Below are 6,400 nucleotides of genomic sequence, written 5' to 3'. Positions count from 1 at the left end.
TGCCACATTATGTCCACGCGAGGTTGGGACTCGCCTGTGGTAACCATTAGACAAATAATTTATGACTCCAACGGCAGCAACCAACATTCCTCACCATATATGGTACACCTGAAACTTTTACCCATCATGTTTTGTATAAAAGGACATATACTGAATGCAAATTGAGACAGTCCTCAGACCCTGTGCCTATAACTGTTCTCCCGGCTGTAATGATTAATTAAACAAACTGTTCCTGTTTTACCAAACACCTCCTCTTTTGTTTTTTAATGGAATTCGAACTCAATCAACAGAACATAGTGGTTGGCCAGCAAGCCAGTCCACCCTGATAGCCTCAGATAACACAAAAGGGGTGGGGGCTTATACCATAGAACTCATTGGTCACAGTCTAGATTTTTTAACAGTAGGTCACCACAGGGATGGTGCTACTAGTGCAGGACAAGCAAGGCCAAAGCTGGAGACTAAAAACGCCTTGGGGCGGGGACCAAGGGTTCAAATGGTAGTTTTTTTAAACAGGGCACTCTTCCCTCACCCACAGACGGAAACTGGTAGCACCCACTGCTCCCACAGCACAGGAGCAGGGTCGGGGAAAAGCAGTGCCACCTTCGCTAACAACATGGTGCTTCACTCATCTCCCTCGATGTTAATGTGCAGCATATCCATATCTTGAACAGCTCTCTGAAGTCTCCTTGCGTTCTGAAGGACAGAATAGCTTCCACAATTCTCAGACAACTCATTCTGTGTTCCGATGATGCTTCACAAGCTGCAGCTCAGGTCCTTCAGTCAGACTGGCAATTTCCTTTCACTGGTAATCTCTCATAGAGGCACCTTTTCAAGTTCACACCCTATCCCTGGGTCTGAAAGGACAATGGTAATCCAACCTTTGGACTGCACTCCTAGATCTCGGCTTCCTCAACAACCCCTTGTGGATGCCTAGTCAGAAAAGAGCACAGCCTTAAACAACCAACTGGCCAATGATGTCAGACTTTTATCATTACCTGGCTGACGGGATAATCCAATCAGGGGGGTTTACTAATTTTGCATCCTGGGTGCCCCTCCAATACTGGGACATACCTCCTGCATGTTCACTGCATGATCAGTCCGTTGAAGGAAAGCTCCCCTAGTCTCTGAGTGCCTGTCTGTTCTATCCCCCAGAGAGGAATTTTGATTGACTCCAGACCAGGAGACCCTGACCATCACTCACCAGAAAGGGAGGGGGTCAACCCAGCACAGGGAGTCTTAGCTAAAATAGATAAGACCTAGTTGCCACCCCAGCCCACCAAGGTTCTACTAAGAATAAGAAGGGGCACGGGAGGAGCTGGAATGTCCAGAACATAGATCAGCTCTGCTCACATTAAACTTAATGGCTCACCATCCTCATTCAGTAAATTCACATGTCCTCAATAGATGCTTCCCAAATACCCCAGAGGCCAAAAGAACCTAGGTGAGGGAGCCCTCACAAACTTTACCAGGATGGATCTGGAAAGCAGCCCTTCCTAAAGGTTACAGGGGTACAGATACCCTGGAGGATAGATCATTGCTACAACCACTGTCAGTGTACCACAGCCTGGGTAGAAAGGGCAGTTGCCACTGTCTGTAAAAGAGGGTGCACTACACCTGCCCACTTCCTCAGAGCTAAGCACTAGGGTTTCAATCCATGTAAACAGAAGACCCTCAGCGGACATGCATGATTGTCATGCTCACTGAAGTTGAGATCAAGAAAACCTACAGTACTTTCAAGTGACTTTCCAGGAGATCAACATAGGACAGGGTAGGACACTCTTCAGTGCCATGCAGAAGACTTCCCGTCACAACAGAGGCCTCTTTCACTGTCAGGACATGTAAAAATTAAGTATATGTGTCCTACTTTACAAATACCATGCACCCTGCCCTATGGGCATTTAGGGTCTATTTTAGGGGTAACTTGTAAGTGTTAGAAATGAAGGTTTAGGCCTTGCAAAATGTTTACTTTGCTGAGTCAATCTGATAGTTTGAAAACTACCCCGCTAGCGTGCAATGGCAGACCTAGAGTCATGTTTTTGATTGCCACATTAGTGACTTTAAGATAAGTAAAATATTCCAACCAGCCATTAGTCTATTCTACACAGTTTTAGGGGTCAGAGCACATACATTGCGCACTGAATGACGGTGCCCCACTATTCAAAATTCATACACCTGCGATAAAATGTACCAATAAGTGGTGTGTGACCACGCAAAAAGGGCATTTTCGTGCAGTGTTTGTGAATATATAGCTCCACTTTCAAGGAATGACCAACAGCAAAGAAGGCAATGTAGGTTTTATGCAGCTTTTTGGGGGTATAGAGAACTTTTTTACATGTGAGCAATAGCTTCTGCACAGGATTAACAGCAGAGGGGTAACCCAGAGCTAGCTGTTCAAAATAGCAACAAGGACCAGGTAGATATCCATGCAGAGGATTACATTGAGGGACACATTTCATGATCCCTCATGGAGAAACAAAAGAGGTCCTCAAAAATTCTCACATGCACATTATGTGAAAAAACAGAGCCACGGAAGCTGTGGCAAATATTTACAACATATTTATTGCCAAAAAGAAAGTGAGACTTCAAAGAGGTGGCACATGTGTTTCTATTCTACTGTTCAGGCTGCATTTTTAGAATTGAGCCTGCGAGAGCATGTGCTAGCGCAGAAAAGGTCTTGAAGGCTGCTCATGCTTTTCATTTCTGTGCTTCAGCGTCACTCTTATTTACAGGCTTCTTAACTGGACAGTGGAGGCGAAACATAATTTACGGTCACTTCTGTGGAGCAGGGACCAAGCACAGTTTGAGTCAAGTTAATGGGTGCCCATCTACTGCTCCTGACGTGACTGAGATACATTTTCTTCCCAACTTCTACTCCTTACATTTGTTGCTCTCTCCGTAGCGCTTCTGCTTTTTTCTTTGTTTTTTTAGGCTCACAGAGAAAAGTGGCTTGCTCAGAATCACAGGAAGTTACACCATCCCTGACGGTCTTGCTTATGCATGTGTTCTCATTTAAAAACCTCTCATTATAGCATAGAAATCATAATACGTTGTAATTTGTGAGTGAATTCTAAGCTGGTCATCAAGAACTATGAATGCATGATTACAGATTATGGCCATGGGAGTTTCACACCAGAAAAAAAAGTTTTCAAATGCGATAAAGTCAGGCATTATCGTGAAAATGTCGTCATCTCGTGTTTTGCATGATTCCTTGCTTAGATCACATGCAGTCTGGTGCACTCCTCTCAGACAGCACTATTTCCTGGACAACATTTTAAATATGCAGAATATATTACAACAAAGCCATGTGCTGCATGGATCTTTTCAATGGATCACAGACTGGAAAGCGGACTTCTTTATCAGGCGTGCAACCTGAGCAAACCCAGGAGGGCCGGATGAGGTCTAGGGTGGATGTGTTCACGTGAGTGGTCGTCCATTCATGAGATGGGAGGAAGCAAAGAGAAACGAGCTTGGTGACTGGACAGAAGTATTAAAGGAGCTTTAGATGTATTCTGAAGATCCCTCAGACTGGGTCAAGGTGCCCAACGCTGCAACTTTTATTGTTCTACTTTCACAGCAGGCAAACAAACACTCAAACTGCACAATATTTTGTGGTGCAATAGTCATGATACAGCGGCGTACCAACAACAGATAGTCCACTACCATATACTCAACTGGGCCCATAAACACATATGGTTGAGTAAACCGCTGCAGTCAAAGTGTTGGCAGTGGAAGTTATTTAAAATAATATATACATATACATATATATATATATATATTACCTACTGGCGGTCGCCAGTAGGTATATATAGTTAGGATTTTTTCCCTATGGCATTTCTGAAAATTCTATGTCTAATAACTTTGGCGTTTGTGGACGGAATCGGCTGAAATTTTCAGGAAAATGGCACATTTTGTTTCTGAGCAGCTCCTGGAAATTTGGGGGGGGGTCGTCAAGGGGGGGCCGAGAAAAAAGGGGGGTCCCAAAACGCGTTTTTCCCATGTTAATTTCCATAGGGCGGTTGGACTCACTTTTAGCCCGAACGGCTGAATGGATTTTCACGAAACTTGGCAAAATTGTAGGGACTGTTAGCCCGATGTGCCTTTGCTAGGTCTCAATATATGTGCTTCAGTGGATTTTGAGAAATTAACGTTTAAATCAAGATATATATCTGTAACAGCGCTCCGGGCAGCGATCCGGTTAGCGAACTTTTCGCGTATCGGAACTTTGCGATGCGAAGCTGATTGGCCCTCCGGTGTCTGTCAACATTCTAAACAGTCTGGAGCGGCCGCCATCTTATCTCTCGGTAGGATCGAGAGAGAAGAAGAGGTGAAAAACGAAGGGGGAATTTAATGAAAGGGGGCAAGGTATACCCCTCTTGACCCCCTAGGATTGTTGTTGGGGTTATTAAAGGGTCCCGTGGGGAAAATAAAAAAAAAATGATTTTTCACGGTAGAAGCGCTTCACGGGCCGCGAACTGGGCCGCAAACTGGTAGCGAAACGGGAATTCGCCATTTTGTGCTTCGTTTTAATTGTTTAGAGACAAAAATTATCGCCGCACATTGGCCACAATGCATGAATATCGCTGAAAAGTCAGCGATATTCATGCATTATCCAGCAAATGCTCTTAGCCATGTTATCCACCTTCCATTGGATAACATGGCTAAAAACTGCTCTGTGCGTGAGCTTTTTTTTTTTTTTTTGCTGCGTGACGTTTGTTAACGTTCGATTCGATGGAAATCAGGAAGTGTTGACCACCATTTTGTTACTGCGAGTAAATATTTTGTTATAAATGAATCCTTATTGATAAACATTGTCTGCGCCATCTTGCGTTTTTGTCCAATGCCACAATTTTGTCGTGCACGGCAGCCATTTTAGATGCCTTGACCAGGGCCACTCTCTGCACGCCGCCGATCCTCAGCATGGCTCCCCACCCTCGCAAGCATCTCCCCCACGCACTGGTCACCCCCGCTCTTTCTCTCATGCATGGGCCATATACTTCCCCCCATCTGCGCTGCTCTTCTCTGAGAATCACACCCTGTGCCCGCCCGACACCTCCCTTTCACCCTATTCACTACCGCACCCTCTGACACTCCTCTTCCTCTGTGTCCGATTGTCCAGGCCGGACCTAGGCTATCACCTAGCCCTGCGGATGTAGTTTATGGCCCCAGATGTAGAGTATCCAGACATGCCAACCTTCCCGATTCAGGCGTGAGACTACTGATTTCAGTGCTAGTCTCCCGCCTCCCGATTCCTGCAAGCAAAACCCGGGGGCATATTACCAACAACTAGCGATAATTTTTGTCTCTAACTTGTTTAGAGACAAAAATTATCACCGCACATCGGCGAATTTTATCGCACATAAACCTTGCTATTAGCAAGGTTTATCGCAAATGCGATAAAAAACGGCCGCAATGCATGAATATCGTTGAAAAGTCAGCGATATTCATGCATTATCCAGCAAATGCTCTTAGCCATGTTATCCACTTCCCATTGGATAACATGGCTAAGAACTGCTCAGGGCAGGTGTTAGCTTTTGGAGATATTCGCGCTTAGCGCGAATATCTCCAAAAGTTGGTAATAGGAGATAGCGATGGTTAGGGACTGTTTCCAGTCGCTAAAATCTTGGCACGCCCACTTTGCATGTCATTAGTGATAAATATCACTGATATGCAAAGCGGGGCCCAAGATGGTCGCTATCTCCTTTTAGCTGTCACTAACTGGTGTTAGCGACAGCTTGGTAATAGGGAGATAATTTTATCTCTTTTTTTTTTGGCTTTTAAAGCCAAAAAAGCGGAAATAACCCCACTTGATAATATGCCCCATGATTTCTCGGGGGTTTCAGCTGACAGGGCTTGGTATTGTGTTACGTGCTAATTCTTCCAGGAAACGTCAGAGGGTCGATGCAGGGGTTCTAGAAGGGGTGATAAACCATTTAAGCCTCATGAAGAAGCGCATGGTCTTTTAAAGATTTATGAAGTACTCGGGGCGGCGGTGTGTGTGTGCCCTCTTTCAGGAGCGGGCGGGGGGGGCACTGCCAGCAACTTGCCAGGCCAGGCAGTGTTCAACACGTGCATCACCCTTTCTCTGCCTGCTATTGCGCTCCATGCTTCGGAAAGGTAAGAAAAAGAACGTGCCTTTGAGTTTGAAATGTCCGATCTTGTAGCAGTACACTTGCAAAGCCCACACATGACAATAATCCGATTCAAGGCCCCATTCACCCGATTTTTTAAACATATATAGCACTCCAACAAAGTTAGATTTTAAAACTTTATTAACATTTAACTATAATGAACGGAACAGAAACTGTAAAAACATTTAAACATTTTTCACCCAAAAGAGCAACAATGGTCAGAAGCTGTCTTTTGTGCGAATAGTCCCAAGGCAGCACAACGTGCAGAGTTC

The sequence above is a fragment of the Lissotriton vulgaris genome, chromosome 1_2, assembly GCF_964263255.1.
Source record: "Lissotriton vulgaris chromosome 1_2, aLisVul1.2, whole genome shotgun sequence".
In the NCBI taxonomy this organism is placed as follows: domain Eukaryota; kingdom Metazoa; phylum Chordata; class Amphibia; order Caudata; family Salamandridae; genus Lissotriton; species Lissotriton vulgaris.
The sequence above is the reverse complement of the archived record's forward strand: the minus strand, read 5'-3'. Positions refer to the sequence as shown.